We start from the raw sequence: 19179 nt of genomic DNA, 5'->3' as shown, positions 1-19179 counted from the left end.
ATGCCAAGCTGGCTAACCAAAATATAGCATTTACTCATCCAGAGAATTGGTATTGGACTGTGATTCAACTATGAATTCAGTCTACTTGTTCCATTAACTCTGTGATGTCACTTGTGCCACTGATACAATGCTCCTGCACATTAAATCAGGAATTTCGGCAGAGCAAAGGCTCACCACCGGACTCCTCTTGCAAAAGGCACTGTGGGATTTTTAACATCCAGCTGTGAAAGCAAGCAGAAGGGATTAACGTCCATGTCCAGCCTGTGAAGCATCAGTGACAGTTTCTTGGTGAGTGGGGAATCCAACCCGGACCACAGAGCTCAAAGGCGAGGAGCACGCTACTTCTGAGCTATTGTACAGTGCAAACTAACTTGCAAAGCCCAGCCATTGCATTGTGAAAAGTCTTATGTTATCCCTTTACAAGGTTGTGTTTTTTAAAGTACAAGTGGAATGCACTTTTATTAACATAAACATGACTGTATAAAGTCACCATTGAATAAACATTTCGAGCAGAGAAATGTACTTAAATGTATGTCTTGAAATGTAATGAAATTGGTTGTAAATCTATACTATTGGTGTAAGAGAGCTGTTTGTGTCTGTCTGTCCAGTTTTCTCAAAGATAACTGAACGTCAAACTTTCATAGGTTAATCAGTGAGTGCCAGGAAGTGTCTAGGCAAAAAAAAATGTTTTGAAAAAAAAGTTTTTTTTTTTGGAATTTCAAATTGTATTTTCAAAAACAATCCCCTGGGCCTTTGTATTTTTTTTATTTTTTATTTTTTATTTTTTTTTGTATACAAGATCGAGGCTCGTGAAAGAGCGAACATTAATCACACAGAAAGACAAACAGACACGGAACTCACTACCTCACACCATCAGAGACTCCTCCTCACTCACCACATTCAAAACATCACTCAAGACCCACCTGTTCAACACTGCATTCAACATTTAACCCGCAGCATCTAACCCCTGACTATCTCCTCTCCTTCTCCCTCCTTTGTGCTTTGAATATTTCCCTATTGATTCTTCTTTTTTGCAATTGTTTTTATGTTTTGCTATGCATTATGTTTTGCACTCTGTCAAAGCGTCTTTGGGCTTCCTGAAAAGCGCTATATAAAATAAATGCATTATTATTATTATTATAAAACAAATAACATCGGGAGCGGTAGACAAGATGGGGAGAGAGGGGGAAGGACACAAACACAACATTTGAGAGCAGGGACCGAGAGACATGGAGACATCGAGAGATCTGTGGGAGGGAGAGGGCTTTTGGGGGGAGGCGGCATGGAGCGGGGGGGGTGGATGGGGGGGGGGGTATTTCTATGAAAGATAATATTAAATTATTCCCGATTAGTGTGCGTGTGTAAAATTGTACTAAATATAAATTTCCCCCATTGGGTGTATGTAGGGGATTGTTTTTGGCACCTACAAAAAAATTATAAGTTTTTTTTTTTTGATTTCTTCAAAATGCCAACAGGATTAGATCAGCGGGCAACGCTGGGTGCTCCTGCTAGTATTAGAGTAAAAACAATCTGACCTTTTCTTGCTGTTGAAGACATCCCCTTGATATTTATTTTGCTCTAAGGCTCATAGTGGAGCTAAAGCCCAAATTACATGCAGAACAAGGAGTAGACAAAAGTGTACGAAAGATGGACATTAGACATTGGTAGACAATGTACAATGTGGATGGGAATTGAACATCGGTTCTGAGCAGCTTAAGCGATTGGTTCAGATGGGAATGTTAAGCAAGCCCTCTTTGTTGAAACTGTTAATTACATAACGTTGTCTAAAATGTAACAAAGGTTTCACGAAACAAACCAATGATTTTGCAAAGAAAATGTCATTTGAAGGAGCCATTGGTAGGAGTATCCAGGTCTCATAATTCGAGTTTTGTTTTGAAAGAAAAACTCAAGATGTCTCCGGCTGTTGAGCAGTTGTGTGTTGAGCATGACAATTACTTGTCGGAAGAAGGAAGAGCAGGGTAATTTTCAACTACTCCACACGGAAACCATCTCCGACATACAAAATGAAATGGAAACTAAAACTTCCAAAATTTCTGGATCAAGATGTATATGAGGATGTTTTTCCAGCAAGTTTGTTTCCGTATTTTTTTGTGGGGAAATTATTTTTACTTTATCTTTCCAGTGAAATGTGAAGATTAATGATGCATGCATTGTGTGGATGACATTGACGTAGTTTTTTTTTTTTTTTTTTTTTTTTTTGTGTACAGGATCAAGGCTCGTGAAAGAGATAACATTTATCACACAAAAAAATCATGCACAAAGCAGATACACAAAGTATATAATAAGGGGAGCAGTAGACAAGATGGGGAGAGAAGGGGAAGCACACAAACACAACATTTGAGAGCAGGGACATCGGGAGATCTGTGGGAGGGTGAGGGCTTGGGGGGGAGGAGGCATGGGAAGGGGGTGGGGGTGTGAGAAGTATAAAACACAAGGATACCACAGGGACTTCCAGGAAAAAAGTTGGTATTTCAAACAAGTGGATCTGGGGTGAAATTAGCGGGGGTAGAAAAGATCAAGGTTTTGGATGGGGGAAGATAAGAGATGGTGGTGAACAGCTGTTTTAAAGAACTGGAGGGAGGAGTGGGATTGAAGAGAGTGAGGGAGTTTGTTCCAGAGGTGGGAATAAAGAGGAATGAAGGAGTGAAGGTGAGCAGAGAGTCTTTATTTTGGCAATTTCATCAGAAGAGGGTTACTGGCAGATCTTGTGCGACGTATAGGAATATTTGGGAGACAGAGCACAGATAGAGCTGGGGGAGCAAGGCCGGAGAGGAGTCGGTAGAAGACAGAAAGACCACTAACCTGCCTGCGGTGAGTAAGTGAGAGGCCCTCGGAGTTAGCTTCATCGTGGCAGATTCCAATGATTCTGAAAGCTTTGGTTTCAACAGCGTGAAGCTGAGCTAGGTGTGAGGCAGGAGCACCGGCCCAGAGGGGAGAACAGTATTCCATTGAGCTGCGGATGAAAGCCTTGTATGTGGTGAGGAGCTCAAGTGTGCCAAGGAAGGACTTCGCACGACGGAGGATGCCCAGTTGGCGACTGGCTTTGGAGGCCAGATTTGAAATGTGGTTTTCCCAGGAAAGATCATGGCAGATAGTGAGACCCAAAATATTGAGTGACAGAACTTCTTGGAGAGGATTGTTCAGAAAGTGGATGGGAGGGTTGTCCAGTCGGTCTTTTCGGAGAGACATCGTAAGTGTGTGTTTCTTATTATGCTTCTTATCCTTCTATTATATATTATTATGCCTTTCAAGTGTGTTTCTGTTTCTTATTATGCTGTTATGCTTCACTTGCAGGGTGTTTCATCAAAAGGTGTGCCATTTTGCAGATAGGGTATTAATATGGTGACTCATCTGCCTGCATTAGGTCTTATTGGATATCTTCTTGGATGTGTCCCACTGCATTTTTCGAGGAGGACTTTGTCAAGTTATTTCCAGCACCTTGACCAAATTGCAAATTCCTGTCCTAACCAGGCCTGGAGAGGTAACCACTCCAGGTTCTATTTGCCCAAATAAATGCTACGGTACTGTACAATCTATCTATAATTCCAGTAATCTCTGTGTGTGTGTGTGTGTGTGTGTGTATGTGTGTATGTCTGCGTGTTTGTCTGTGACCGCTGTTTCTCGACAACCACGGGTCCGATATACTTGAAACTTGCCAGGTATATTGCTGGGGACCCGAGGATGTGCCTTTTCAAGGTTTCATATTAATCGGACAAGTAGTTACCGAGCTATGGCGATTTCTTTACCAAACTCCGCAAGCCGTTCGCTTTGGACCAAACCATTTCATGTAAATAGAGGGGGGGGGGATTGTCACCGTACTCGCAAGCCGTTCGCTTTGGACCAAACCATTTCATGTAAATAGAGGGGGGGGATTGTCACCGTACTTGCAAGCCGTTCGCTTTGGCTTTGCGAATGGACCAAACCATTTCATGTAAATAGAGGGGGGGGGGGGGGGGGGATATAATTTTAGATATATATATAGTACGGGCATGCCCTAGTCTATCTATAATTCCAGTAATCTCTGTATGTCTGTGTGTTTGTCTGTGTGTTTGTCGTTTGTCTGTGACCGCTGTTTCTCGACAACCACGGGTCCGATATACTTGAAACTTGCCAGGTATATTGCTGGGGACCCGAGGATGTGCCTTTTCAAGGTTTCATATTAATCGGAGAAGTAGTTACCGAGCTATGGCGATTTCTTTACCAAACTCCGCAAGCCGTTCGCTTTGGACCAAACCATTTCATGTAAATAGAGGGGGGGATTGTCACCGTACTCGCAAGCCGTTCGCTTTGGCTTTGCGAATGGACCAAACCATTTCATGTAAATAGAGGGGGGGGGATATAATTTAGATATATATATAGTACGGGCATGCCCTAGTACCAACAATTATATTAAATTATACATGAACCGATTAACTTCTAAAAGAAGAAGAAAAATTCTCTCGGGAATTTCCCTGGGCTCTCGACAAATAAGTTACGTATGCAGGCATTTCCCTCTACCATGCCCATTTTCATCGCCTCTAAAATGTATTTAATTTACATAATATGTGTATTCATATACTACTAGCGGTAACCCGTGAAAATCACGGGCATAAATAGTGTTTATGTTCATACAAACTAACTTGCCCTGCCTCTTCCTTCCCGCTTCCTTTCAAAATAATTGTGTCAATTGGCACCAACATTAATTCTGGCGGATCTCCTGAATATCGCTTTGTATTCAACTGCAGTATTGTCTCTTATAGTGTGGTTGTTGGAACCCATCTGTGGATCGGTCCCATCGGCCGATGGGTCTGACCCATCTGTGTATGCACGAGAAATGACAATGCAGACCCATCGGCCGATGGGTCTGCGCCATCTGCGGATGTGTTGTTCACCTTGAAGGAATGTGTATGCATCAATGGTGGATGAGTATGTTTATTTGAACCTAAAAATAAGCAATTGATGTCATGAATGTTTATAAAGCAGTCCGTGACATGTGGTTTGTCGATAACCGTTTGTCGATAAGATAAAAATAAGATAATATTTTTAGGTTCAAATAAACATACTCATCCACCATTGATGCATACACATTCCTTCAAGGTGAACAACACATCCGCAGATGGCGCAGACCCATCGGCCGATGGGTCTGCATTGTCATTTCTCGTGCATCCACAGATGGGTCAGACCCATCGGCCGATGGGACCGATCCACAGATGGGTTCCAACATGGTTACTGGTAAGTATCCCCTTTACATTTCTGATCGCATTTATATTTGTATTAAAAGGCGTAGCATGCCTCTCGAGTCGCTGCGCGTCCGGCACACATCGGGACGTCTTCTTCTCCTCCTCAGTATCAAGTGCAGCATCTCACTGTGCATAAAACAAAATGGCGTGGGTTATTCAAAACTTTTCACTGATTTTCAGCTTTTATTCCACACTTATAGACATTTGGAGACATAAATATACTTATATGGAAGGATTAGTCATAACTACATAGTATCACACATATCTTAGGGCGACAGGAGCAATAGCTGGAGAGAAGCTCCGATTACAAACTTCAGAAATAAGCGTTTTAATGATATAGATAATATTATATCATATATTATAATATTATATAAAATTATATAATTATACTATAATATAATATACTATAATCATTATGCTGTAATATTATATAATACTATAATATTAATTTGTTGCGGATCTCCCGAAGCCAGTCCACGTTACAAAGGGGGGGATTAAACCCCTTTTTCCCCCTTGGGTCTTCGTGTCCACGAGGCCGAATCGCCACTTCCGCAGCAAGCGTGAAAAAGGGTATCGGGTCGACGCCGCACGTACCTTTGACCCACGCTGCCACGAAAACGGGGGCCGGACCTCGCACAAGCCACGGTAATCGATTACGCCGAGCGGTGTGCATATCACGTGACTCATGCCGTTACTTTATGGAACCCGATTCGAGCGGTTTTATTCGTACTATGCTAGGCCAATTAACGCTGCGGCTCGGGTGGAAATTGTCTCCTCGCTTACGGCCGGTCTTAGTACGCAGGTATTTGGGACTCCATTGACTAATGACCCTGGCTACTGCCGACCGGGAGTGACGTCATAGTTTCCAGGACTCGCGTCGGTCAGTTACAGACAAGGGGCTAACCGCCCCTTGGTAAGGGGAAAAGGCCGATGTTGAGATCCGTAACAATATATATATATATATAACAGAGATGTCTGTCCGTTCATCCGTTTGTGGTTATGCTGATTGGCTGAATGCTACTGTGATTACACTCGGTGCAATGTGATTAGCTCCTGGCAAGATTGAATAATGTATCATATATGCTTATTAAAAGCTGATATTCGAAATTTGATTCAATATTTCACGATCGGAACTGATGACCTAAATAAGTATGTCGAAATCTAGAGTGAAATCGGCTCAAAATTAAGAAAAAGCTATTTTTTTAATTAAATAATTAAATAATAGGCTCCACGAGACGTGAGGTAAAACGGGTCCAAAATTCATTTTTTCATCTTTTAAAGGTACCGGTAGTAATTCTATGGCTGAATTTATTTTGCACCGTCCAGGGACATCGGTCGCGATCTTTTTGGATTTGGCTTCTACTTTTATTACACATTTTTAATGTATTGTAACACATACTGGTACAACATGGAATCACAGATCGATTATATTAGCAGGTGTTCAGGGACGAGCTCGGCAGACAGATCTTGAGGTACACACGCCCTCCTTTAAGCTATCTAGTCTGTGTTTGAATCCCGACCCAGTTATAAATTATCATCCCGGTGTTCCGCAGCCTGGTGAATCATCAATGTGTGTGTCGTCACTCCGATTGGACATCAAACTGGCGCCCCGTCCCGTATTCTAACATTAGTTGGTGGATGTCAAAGATCCCCATGGTGTCCTTCATGAAGAGTAGGTGAGCTATCGCCGGCAACCTGAACAAATTACAAATTATGGGAATTACAAATTCTAATGCTGGGAAGGCAATGGCAAACCACCCAGTATAACCCTTGTCCAGGAAGCTGCTTTGTCGGCAAAGATGCTCTGTAACGAGTATGGTACATCAGATATCAAATAAAATCCACAACTGAATAACGAAAGCAAAAAAAATAAAAATGAAAAGGAAATTAAAGAGGTTTAAAAAGGATAGACACGGGACATGATGTGAGGGGAAGGAGAGGGGAAGGAGAGGGGAGTGGGGGACGGAGCTGGATGTGAGGGGAGGAGATGGGGGAGAGACGGGGAGTGGGGGACAGACAGGGGAGTGGGGGAGGGAGCGGGATGTGAGGGGAGGAAATGGGGGAGTGGGGGACAGACAGGGGGGTGGGGGAGGGAGCGGGATGTGAGGGGAGGAAATGGGGGAGAGACGGGGAGTGGGGGACAGACAGGGGAGTGGGGGACGGAGCTGGATGTGAGGGGAGGAAATGGGGGAGAGACGGGGAGTGGGGGACAGACAGGGGGTGGGGGAGGGAGCGGGATGTGAGGGGAGGAAATGGGGGAGAGACGGGGAGTGGGGGACAGACAGGGGGTGGGGGAGGGAGCGGGATGTGAGGGGAGGAAATGGGGGAGAGACGGGGAGTGGGGGACAGACAGGGGAGTGGGGGAGGGAGCGGGATGTGAGGGGAGGAAATGGGGGAGAGACGGGGAGTGGGGGACAGACAGGGGAGTGGGGGACGGAGCTGGATGTGAGGGGAGGAAATGGGGGAGAGACGGGGAGTGGGGGACAGACAGGGGGTGGGGGAGGGAGCGGGATGTGAGGGGAGGAAATGGGGGAGAGACGGGGAGTGGGGGACAGACAGGGGAGTGGGGGACGGAGCTGGATGTGAGGGGAGGAAATGGGGGAGAGACGGGGAGTGGGGGACAGACAGGGGGGTGGGGGAGGGAGCGGGATGTGAGGGCAGGTAGAATGGAGTGGGGAGAAACAGAGTTGGGAGAGGGAGAGTTGGGGGGGGGGGCAGAGAGGAGTAGAGGAAGGAGTGGTGGAGACATGGGAAGGAGAGGGAAATGGTGGAGAGGTGGGTGAGGTAGAGAGAGGGCAGTAGGAGTGAGAAAGTGTGGGTGAGGAAAGAGGGAGAGGGGTTATTTTTGCTAACTTTTACCGTCACTTGGGACGGGTACTCTTCCTAGTTATTTAGTTAAGGTAATACTTCTCGAGGCAAATAGGAAAATGTAAAAAACCCTAACAGTTAAATATTCAACAAAATAACAATGGTAACAATGATACTAACAATGATACTAACAATGATACTATTGTGAAAGCTGAGAGAAAAGTGGGTTCTAAGAACTGGCAGAAATTAGAACTTATGTACTCCAAACCTACAAGAAAAATTAGGAATATATATATATATATATACCTGCAATGTTGTGAATCTTTGTTTAGTCTACACATGTGTGTGATGGAATGTGATTCTCGCATGGAAAATAAACACCTGCGAATGAATTACCTTCCATAGATATCCTACGTCGATTTTTATTGTACAACCATACTCATATGCAGTTATACATGGAACCTGAGGACCTTTATGATTACTTTGCTGTGGACTTGTAATCATAAAATGTGATTTAAACAGCCACTGAGGCTCTGTACCGTGGTATATTCTGATCGAGAACCTTTGGATCCAATGCCTTTGCTCAAACTTACGTATACAACTTGAGTTACTGCAATCGTAAAACAATGCCCGTCGTGGAAGTTTTCGTGATGCAACTCGTTGCATATAAAAGACCTTACACAGGTTTTCCACAAGAGTGGTGGGAGGAGGGGTGGAATGGGACGTAGGCATATGGAGAAAAAGCAAATTGAAAAGGGAACACAGGGGTAGGGGAAGAAAAGGAAGGAGGCTGACAGGAGTAATGGAAGGGAAGGGAAGAGTAATTTCACCTTTTTATTACTTGCAAAAATCGAAGATTTTTCAAGTAAATTATTGGTTGGTCTTGTACGTTATTCTGTCTGTCAATCACCTACAGTTCACAATTTTAGACCGATCTTCACAAAACTTCACGAAACGGTACGGTTGGTCATAAGGAAGAAACCTATTGATTTTGAGGTTAAAGGTCATCTTGAGGTCAAATTTCAAAAATTGTCATTTTTCATCCATTAACTTGAAAGTTGAACAGCATTTGCATATTGAGTCACTAAATTGGGAAACCAACTACTTTTGAGGTCAAAAGGTCAATTCAAGGTCAAACTTCTAAAATCATTCATTTTCATCCCAAAAATCCTCAATTATCATCCGATTGACTTGAGATTTGAAGAGGATTTGCATATCTGGTCGCTGAATTAAATCACCCATCATATTTTAGGTCAACATAAGCCAAAAGATCAATACAACACAACAACAGGCATTTTAAGGCCATTTTCCCTGAAAGAGCGGGGCTTAGCCAAAAGGTCAATCAATATAGGCCAAATTTCTAAAATCCTCAATTTTCATCCGATTGACTTGAGATTTGAAGAGGATTTGCATATCTGGTCGCTGAATTAAATCACCCATCATATTTTAGGTCAACATAAGCCAAAAGATCAATACAACACAACAACAGGCATTTTAAGGCCATTTTCCCTGAAAGAGCGGGGCTTAGCCAAAAGGTCAATCAATATAGGCCAAATTTCTAAAATCCTCAATTTTCATCCGATTGACTTCAAATTTTAGAAGATTTGTGTGTGTGGTCACTGAATTCAAGCACCAACTATTTTTTAGGTCAACATAGGCCAAAAGGTCAACATAGGCCGAATTTCTAAAGTCCTCAATTTTCATTCGATTGACTTGAAATTTTAGAGGATTTGCGTCTGTGGTCACTAAATTCAAGCACCAACTAGTTTTTGAGGTCAGCATAGGCCAAAGGATCAACATAGGACAAAAGGTCAATATATGCCAAATTTCTAGAGTCCTCAATTTTCATCCGATTGACTTGAAATTTTAACAGGATTTGCATATCTGGTCACTGAATTCAATCACCAAGTATTTTTTGAGTTCAACATAGGCCAAATGGTCAACATAGGCCGAATTTCTAAAATCCTCAATTTTAATCTGATTGACTTGAAATTTTAATAGGATTTGCATACCAGGTCACTGAATTCAACCACCAATTATTTTTGAGGTCATCATCGGCCAACAACTTATTTTAGGGATTTCGCAAGTATAATGCGATGTACGACATATTTATTGTCTGTTTGTCTGTCTGCCAATCACCTACAGGTCGCAATTTCAAACCGATCTTCACGAAACTTCATCAGATGGTAGAGTTGGTCATAAGGAAGAAGCCTATTGATTTTGAGGTCAAAGGATCCTGAGGTCAAAGTTGCTGATGATTAATCTCAAAACAGATGTTGAGGTCAAATTTATAAAATTGCCATTTTTCATCCAATTGACTTGAAAATTGAACAGCATTTGCATATTGAGTGACTAAATAGGGAAACCAACTATTTCTGAGATCAAAAGATCAAAGGTCAACTGAAGGTTAAACTTCCAAAATCATCAATTTTCATCCGATCGACTTGAAAATCAAATAGCAATTGCATGTTGCCTCACTGAATTTGGAAACAAACCATTTTTGAGGTGAAAAGGTCAAAAGTCAAACTTATCAATCAAAAATCAATGTCGGGTTCAAATATGACAAAGGTCAAAATATCATCAATTTTCATCAGAAAAATCATCAATTTGAATGTGATTGACCCGAGCTTTGATTAACATCGTCAATTATAATGTTATGAAATGGACAATTTGATGTATCCATGGCAACTTCTTATTTTGAGGAGGGGTGGATTTTGTGAGTATCATGCTCTGCATTATGTCTTCTTGTTTATTTATTGCTACGTTTAAGACATAGACATTGCCGAATTGGACTCTTGCTAGAAAATAAAATATAACCCATTTTAGTTGCTTAATCAGCCAGTTCTATAAAGACGGCCTAGAATATAACATGTAGGACTTTTCAATGCTTCTGCAAGCTCGTTTAATGCGATTGGCTGTGGTTGAAGGCTGTGTGTTCTTCATCACTAACCTGGCAGGTATTGTCTTGCTATTTCACATAAGTGTAGCACTACGTAGCTTAGCAATGGCCTAAAGGTCAATTTGGCTTATTATAAAAATGAACGACCTCTTACACTTCAAGATAATCACATTGAAATGTCTCTCTATCTATGGAGGTGACATATCAAGGCCTTTGAAATGATGGCTTTTGGAAACCATTTCAGCTTCACAAACAACTTGCCCCTGCCGGATGTTGTCCACGGATTCGTATTGTTCCTGTAACACAAAATGCAATTCATTTACAAAATTAATTAACTGAAAAGTCGAACTGAAAGGCTGAGGTTTACGCATATAATTTTTGAATACACAGTTGGCTTTTTCATACGTTTCTGTTTTGTCTGGTCGTCATTGAATGTCAATTTTTTAATGTCCAATTATACTTTTTCGACCGCTGTGTGTAACCCAAAAAACAGGAGACCTAATTACTCCCACCACTGAAGATCTGTCTGGTTATTACTTGGTAAAAATTTTTTTTTTTTTTTGCAAGTATGTTGATCACTTCGGTTTGTGTGTGTGTGTGTGTGTGTTTGTGTGTGTGTTTGTCTGTCCGCTCACTTATCCTTGCCTCCAGGTCACAATTTGAAACCGATCTTCACGAAACTTCACCAAATGGTAGAGTTTGTGGTCCGACAAAATCCTATATATTTTTGAGGTCAAAAGGTCAATATAGGCCAAAGGTCAACCACTTTTTTTTCTAATTTCTAAAATCCTCAATTTTAATCGGATTGACATGAAATTTGAAAAGGATTTTCATGTCGGCTAACTGAATTCAACCACCAACTATTTTTGAGATCAGCTTAGGCCAAAAGGTCAACATAGGCCAAAGGTCAACCACTTTTTTTTTCAAATTTCTAAAATCCTCAATTTTTATCCGATTTACTTGAAATTTGAAAAGGATTGTCTTATCATCTAGAGCCTGGTGTTGGCTTAGCGGTTAGGGTGCCGGCTTGGGATCCTAGGATCCTGGGTTCGAATCCCAGTCGATCGCTAAATTAACACCAGGGGGGTTGACTCAGCCTGTCATCCTTCCGAGGTCGGCAAATTGAGTACCAGCTTGCTGGGATGAATGATCACGGTGTGTACCCCGGTTTAGAATAGGTACACTGTATCCCTGCGCATCGTAAGAGGCTACTAAGGGTTGGCGCCAGGAAGGGCATCCGGCCATAAAATCATTGCCTCAAACAGGGAACCATGATTGTCATGGGGCCCGCAAGGCTAACCCCCGCTCCAGCGGGGAAAAAGGCCTTTAAAACGATAATTCATTCATTGTCTTATCATCTAACTGAATCCAACCACCAACTATTTTTCAGATCATTGTCGGCCATAAGGTCAACATAGGCCAAAGGTCAGCCGCCTTTTTCAAATTTCTAAAATCCTCAATTTTCATCCGATTGACTTGAAATTTGAATAGGATTTTCATATCAGCTAACTGAATTCAAACATCAACTATTTTTGGGATCAACGTCGGCCATAAGGTCAACATAGGCCAAAGGTCAACCACTTTTTTCAAATTTCTAAAATCCTCAATTTTCATCCGATTGACTTGAAATTTGAAAAGGATTGTCAAATCAGCTAACTGAATCCAAGCACCAACTATTTTTGAGATCAACATAAGTCATAATGTCAACATAGGCCAAAGGTCAACCAATGTTTTCAAATTTCTAAAATCCTCAGTTTTCATCCAATTGACTTGAAATTTGAAAAGGATTTTCATATCAAGTTAGTGAAACCAACCACCAACTATTTTTGATTTTGAGGTCAACATAGGCCAAATGGTCAACATAGACCAAATTTCTAAAATTGTCAAACTTCATCCGATTAACTTAAACTTTGAAGACGATTTGCACATCAGGTCACTGAATTCAATCACCAATTATTTTTGAGGTCAAAAGGATGCTCTACCGAGTGCCATTCTACTTTATTCTGTTTTGCCAAGTGTCACTCCATGAGTGATTTTTCATTTCTCTGTCTGTGAGCAGGATATAAAAAAACAGCTGTGCACAGATTGAGATGACATTTGGTGGACAGGTTTTGTGTGTGTGTGACAAGGACGAATTGACTCGATTTTGGTGCGGATCTGGATCCGAGAATTTTTTATTACCTCCACTATCAAAGGCAGATGGAGGTAATGTTTTCACCCCTGTCTGTTTGTCTGTTTGTCTGTCTATTTGTTTGTGAACAAAATATCTCAAAAAGTTGTGGACGGATTCGGACGAAATTTGGCAGAGAGGTAGTGTATGTCACAAGGACGAAATGATCAGATTTTGGTGAAGATCTGGATTCGGATCCGGCTACTATAATTTTTTAAGTGATTCTTCACCATTGGAGATAGGGCCAAAAACGATACATAGCAGGATATCTCAAAAAGTTGAGGACAGATTTGGACGAAACTGGGTGGACCGGTTGGGTGTCTGACAAGGACAAATACATTCGATTTTGGTGAAGACCTGAATATGGATTCGGATATGATAATTATTTAATTTTTAAGTGATTCTTCACCATTGGGAGATAGGTAAAAAAAATGATACACAGCAGGATATCTCAAAAAGTTATGGATGGATTTGGACGAAACTTGTTGGACAGATTGTATGTGTGACCAGGTGTGTGACAATCTCAACTTGTTGGACTGAAGATCTAAATATGGATTCGGATATGAGAATTATTTAATTTTTAAGTGAGTCTTTACCATTGAGTGATATGGCTAACCAGGCGGAGGTATGCGCTCAACTGAGTGCCGTTCTAGTTTTTTAAGTGGTTGTTCACCATTGAGTGATAGGGCCAAAAACAATATATAGAGTGATATTTTGAAAAGTTGGAGATCTGGCCTATCAGCGTGGTGATTCAAGACGTAAGCTATTAAGCCTGGCGGAGGTATGCGCTCTACAAAGTGACGCCCGAGTTTACAGTGTATTGGCTAGGTGAACTTGTTAAACACTAGAGTGTGCTGGTTATAAGGTGAAACTGCGTTGTTTTGTGAGCGTAAACCGAATAGCACGGAGTGTAGTGAATAAACAGCTGGAAGTGTAACAAAACAGTCAATATAATTCATCTATGTCTGTGGTGATGGTGATGAGATCCATCTCAATGTAGGGTTCATGGTGCTGAGATCCACCTCAATGTAGGGCTCAGGTCCTGAGATCCATCTCAATATAGGGGTCATGGTGGGAGATCCATCTCAATGTAGGGCTCAGGTCCTGAGATCCATCTCAATATAGGGGTCATGGTGCTGAGATACATCTCAATGTAGGACTCATGGTGCTGAGATACATCTCAATGTAGGGCTCATCGTGCTAATATCCATCTCAATATATGGTTCATGCTGCTGAGATCCATCTTAATGTAGGGCTCATGGTGCTGAGAACCATCTCAATATCGGGGTCATGGTGATGAGATCCATCTCAATGTAGGGCGCATTGTGCTCAGATCCATCTCAATGTAGGGCACATGGTGCTCAGATCCATCTCAATGGAGGGCTCATGGTGTTGAGATCCATCTCAATGTAGGGCTCATGGTGCTGAGATCCATCTCAATGTAGGGCTCAGGTGCTAAGATCCATCTCAATATGGGGGTCATGGTGATGAGATCCATCTCAATATAGGAGTAATGGTGATGAGATCCATCTCAACATAGGGCTCAGGTGCCGAGATCCATCTCAATGTAGGGCTCAGGTGCTGAGATCCATCTCAATGTACGGATTATGGTGCTGAGATCCATCTCAATGTAGGGCTCAGGTGCTGAGATCCATCTCAATGTAGGGCTCAGGGTACTGAGATCCATCTCAATGTAGGGCTCATCATGCTAATATCCATCTCAATATATGGTTCATGCTGCTGAGATCCATCTTAATGTAGGCCTCATGGTGCTGCGATCCATCTCAATATAGGGGTCATGGTGATGAGATCCATCTCAATGTAGGGCTCAGGTGCCGAGATCCATATCAATATAGGGCTCATGGTGCTGAGATCCATATCAATGTAGGGCTCAGGTGCCGAGATCCATCTGAATGCAGGGCTCATGTTGCTGAGATCCATCTCAATGTAGGGCTCATGGTGCTGAGAGCCATCTCAATGTGGGGCTCATGGTGCTCAGATCCATCTCAATATAGGGCTCATGGTGCTCAGATCCATCTCAATGTAGGGCTCATGGTGCTCAGGTCCATTTCAATGTAGGGCTCATGGTGCTGAGATCCATTCGGATAGGATAATTATTTAAATTTGTAAGTGATTCTTCACCATTGGGAGCTGGGGCAAAAAACTATATATAGCTGGATATCTCAAGTTGCGGACGGATTTGGACGAAAGTTGGTGGACAGATTGGGTGTTTGGCAAGACCGAATCATTTCGATTTTGGTGAAGATCTGAATATGAATTCAGATGTGAGAATTATTTAATTTTTGAAAGTTATTCTTGACCATTGAGAGATCAGGCGAAAAGTGATATATAACAGAGTGAGTATATATATACACAAAGAATTAAGTTAAGCACCCCTACACAACGAATTAAGGTAAGCACCCCCTAATATATATTCTTTGTGTATATGTATACATTGGCATATATTCTAAGGTATGTGAGATCAAATAATGATTGGTATGACATTAGCAATTATCCATTGATGAAATTGAGTGATCAAAGTGAAAAAAGTGATTGGTTGAGTCAGTGATCCGATCACGTGGGTCCTACACACGTTATTGACGCAAAGATCGCTAGAGGTCTTCTCAGAACAATGACTGTACGTTAGAAAACATAAACGTCATCCACACTGTCCGTGATGGACCTATAGCTCCATACTTAAATTGAGGTGAAAATATGCCTAAAATTCCCAAAATATTTCACCTTAAATTATTCAGAATAAAATATTGAAAACGGCATGATTGTTATGTTTTTATGTGACCATAATATCACTTCTCCAGAAAATATAGCAATATCATGGGTATATTACACTGTTTTGACGCCAACAAACTTGTAATGTGCGAGGTTGTAAAAAAACGGGGGGGGTGCTTAACTTAATTCTTTGTGTATATAACAGAGTTTAAAAAGTTGTGGAGGAGTTATGACCAAACTTGGTAGACGAGTTGGTTCGGTGACAAGAACAAGCGATTAGATTTTTGTTCAGGTCCGAATCCAGATTGGGCTTATCAGTAGGATACAAAACATAAACTGTTCAGCCTGGCGGAGGTATGCACTCTAGGTGGTTGAGAATTGAATGGTTGAGAATTGAATTGAAGTGGTTGAGAATTGAATTGAATGGTTGAGAATTGAATTGAATGGTTGAGAATTGAATTGAATGGTTGAGAATTCAATGGTTGAGAATTGAATTGAATGGTTGAGAATTGAATGGTTGAGAATTGAATTGAATGGTTGAGAATTGAATTGAATGGTTGAGAATTGAATTGAATGGTTGAGAATTGAATGGTTGAGAATTGAATTGAATGGTTGAGAATTGAATTGAATGGTTGAGAATTGAATTGAACGGTTGAGAATTGAATTGAATGGTTGAGAATTGAATTGAATGGTTGAGAATTGAATTGAAGTGGTTGAGAATTGAATTGAATGGTTGAGAATTGAATTGAAGTGGTTGAGAATTGAATTGAATGGTTGAGAATTGAATTGAATGGTTGAGAATTGAATTGAATGGTTGAGAATTGAATTGAAGTGGTTGAGAATTGAATTGAAGTGGTTGAGATTTGAATGGCAGCGGGGAGGAAATGTTTTTGTGGATTTTGTGGATGGGGAAGGTGTGTGTGTCTGCAGGTATGTATCAAGCTCTGGAAGAGCGGTGACTGCGCCCCCCCCCAACCCCCCACTGCGGTAATTACCCCTGGCAGCCAGTGGTGTCTAGAAATTGGGAGCCCGTCGGTGGTGGGAGTCTGTTTGGGCACCCTGGGGTAAGAGACTCCCGGCAACCCGTGAGGCTGTATGGAAGCCTGAGGCGATGGAGCCTGGTGTGTGGAGACCCCTGATATAAACAAGTGTGTGCCTTTCCAAACCATGACCAATCAATTGAATTTACCACAGGTGGACTCCAATCAAGGTGTAGAAACATCTCAAAGATGATCAAGAGAAATGGGAGGAACCTGAGCTAAATTTCAAGTATAACAAAGGGTCTGAATACTTATGTCAATGTGATATTTCAGTTTTTTCTTTTTAATAAATTTGCAAAACTTTCTAAAATCCTGTTTTCTCTTTGTCATTATGGGGTATTGATTGCAGATTGATGAGGGAAAAAATGAATTTAAACGATTTCAGCAAAAGGCCGCAACATAACAAAATGTGAAAAAGTGAAGGGGTCTGAATACTTTCTGAATGCACTGTATACTTCAAGTCCCCATACTTGAAGGGGCCCCCAATCAGCTCAGAAAGCAAAATCACCCTCGTCTTCAATGTATTGAAAATTTTATAGAAAAAAGGACCACAAACAATAACTAGCCTTTTATGTTGGTTTCTCAATTCGTTTAAGGACCGTTTATGTAAATGATGTACTTTACTCTATATTGTCAATGGAAATCATAGAAAAGGGCCCCCAAAATAAAATTAGCCCCAGACTCCGAGTACAGTTATTCCACCCCTGTAAGTATGAAGGAAGTGATTTCGGAATTTGATTTACCTTTGTTGGCAATGCAGATAGTCTTCTCCTCCTTGCGTCGTCTGTGTCATTGCGTAACGACAACTTCAAGTCCTAGAAACCGATCTGTCCTTTGGAAGCGAGAGATATCCCAGACAATTGGTAAGCCATTCGACGTTTTTCAAGAAACACCTGAAATATTATGTCAAAAAACAAGTGCTGAAAGCATGCATTGTGCAGTAGGGTGGTCCAAAAATTTGAAGATTGGATTTCCATTTCTCCACAAGCCTGCCCCTGTTCCTATTGAAGAAAGTAGTTTGTGGTGAAAGTTTGAGCTTGATTGGACAATATTTAGAGGTTGCTCAAAATGTTGACAAATTTTAATGAATAATAAGATACAGAATTTTTAGCATCACACATCAATTCATGGATAATTATCTATTTTCAATTACTCAAATTATTTATTATTGTTGGCTTGCACTTGTCTTCAATGGTATGACCAAGAGATTGTGCAAAAGCTCTGGCCACAAACATAGCACGCCGATTTGAGAGATTTACTCTGTCCAGAGTTGCCACTGTTGCTGGAGTGATCACCTTGATGGGAGCTTTTTTTCTCCTGTTTGGCAGAAGATGGACTTTGGAGTTTGAATTCATTGTCCCCTGAATCGGAGCTTTCAATCTCAGACTCAATCAACCACAGCCGATGTTGATGGAACAGCTTGCATTGCTGTTGGAGTCTCAGCAGCATGTTTCTTCTTTCTTTTATCTTCATTCTCAAGCCTGATACGCTTTCTGTTCTCCTTCACTGCCAGAGTGTTGTCCACAGATCCCATACGTGAACTTGAGGGATCCTCACGCTGCATGATAAGGAATGCTTTGTCTTCTTCATTCGTCATTTTCTCAAGCGCATCAATTGGTGAGATATCGAAGAGGGATTGAAGATCATCTTTGAATATCTGCTCCTTCACTCTATAGTTTTTGAATGTCTTGGTTCTATTTTTCTTTAACAGTTTGTTGGCATCATACAACCTCAAAAGTTGGCGCTCACAGGAATCTACTCTCTGCACTGGAATTCGTGCTTTCTCCCAGTAGCACACACAGCTTGTACACTAAGTTTGGCACTTTCACGAACTGTATGGTGTTCTTGTATGTGATGGTACACCATTTTTTGCAATGTGTGTCCTTTGGTTGGTAGTCCCCCACACATTATTTCCTTTTCAGACTTGCCCAGCAACCAAACTGTGGAGGAGCTGTGAGTTTCTGCCATCTGAAAAAAACAGGATAAATTTAAAATGTTATTTTTTGAGCAACCTCGAAATAAGTTCCAATTGACCTCATATTTGGTTCATACGATCTTTATAAACATAGGAACAAGGGCAGCCTTGTGGAGCATGGATTTGTAATAGTATTAAATATTACATATATCTGTGGACCACCCTATTGTGCAGTCTGTTAATTGTCGTAAATATTTTTACACCCTGTGATACCATATATGCTAATTACTGCAAAGCCACATTGCTGTTTGCTCAGCTATTTAAAGGAGTGCCATTGCGTTGTCAAATGACTCTGTGAGCCACCAAATCTCCGAATT

Source organism: Myxine glutinosa, chromosome 1 (genome assembly GCF_964187855.1).
Source record: "Myxine glutinosa chromosome 1, kmMyxGlut1.1, whole genome shotgun sequence".
Lineage (NCBI taxonomy): Eukaryota > Metazoa > Chordata > Myxini > Myxiniformes > Myxinidae > Myxine > Myxine glutinosa.
Note: the sequence above shows the minus strand (reverse complement) of the source record.